Raw genomic sequence first — 1,034 nt, 5'->3', positions numbered from 1 at the left:
TACTCTTTGTAGATATTTGGCTGTATCCTCGTGGTTTCCTATTAGCCTGTGGCTGTGATGAAATGCTACATGCAGTGGACATGCATCGTAGGTGCATGTCCACTGTGAGAGACATTATCTAAAAAAAAATCCAGTAATCACAATATATACTCACAGAGGTCAGTATGCTGCATCTTGCTACGCAGAAGCAGGGAGGTAAACAACAACTATGGTGGACAATAATGCAAAGAGCAGTCTTTATTTTTGATATTCTTGAAAAGATTGCGTTGCTAACTAGCTAGCGCTGGGAGAAAATGAAAGATTGCTAGATGCATTCCAGCACTTCCATCCATTTTTACTTATGTAACAACAGAGCACTTCGCTACTTGTGATGTCATTGGGTCCTCTACTGTGCATGTGGCACACTTAAGTTGTATGAATGCAGTTCAGACAGGCAGTCCCATTCAGGTCGCATATATTTGGAAATGTGAAGGACTACGCAAAACAATCAGGTTTTACCCCAAAAAATCTGAATTGAGCCTCAAGGCCTGCAGCGTGAACGTAGCCATAGTGAACCAAAGGATCTTCTCATAATTTGCGCCCTGATTTTTATTTTCTTTTTTACATGTTGTTTTCAACTTATCAATAATGATCAATATATCAACATATATCAATAATGCAATAAAACAGTGAATGCCAGCGCTGTATGATGACAGCATACAGGAGAAAGCTTTGAAAGGTTGTTCAATTTGTCAAGAACATATTTTTGTTTAACTGCTTTTTTGTTTTTCAAATTCCTTTATTGTGATGTAATTTCGTTTAGGTTCTTCTTCCCTCTGAATTAAATCAGGTTTTTAATCATTGTCATTGTTTCCTAACAGCTGATTCGCTGTTGGACGGAGTGGTTTCTCAGATTCAGATCAAACCTGAAGCAGCAGGTTTGCCTTTAAAGTGTGTTACCATGGTGACTAGCCTTGCTTAGAATGAATCCAGCTTTGTGTTACTGGAAGGTCAGGGTTCAAGTCGTAGGGAAGCGGCTGTTCCAGGGGTTGCAT

Source organism: Cyprinodon variegatus, unplaced genomic scaffold (genome assembly GCF_000732505.1).
Source record: "Cyprinodon variegatus isolate N-32 unplaced genomic scaffold, C_variegatus-1.0 Scaffold1687, whole genome shotgun sequence".
NCBI lineage: Eukaryota > Metazoa > Chordata > Actinopteri > Cyprinodontiformes > Cyprinodontidae > Cyprinodon > Cyprinodon variegatus.
Note: the sequence above shows the minus strand (reverse complement) of the source record.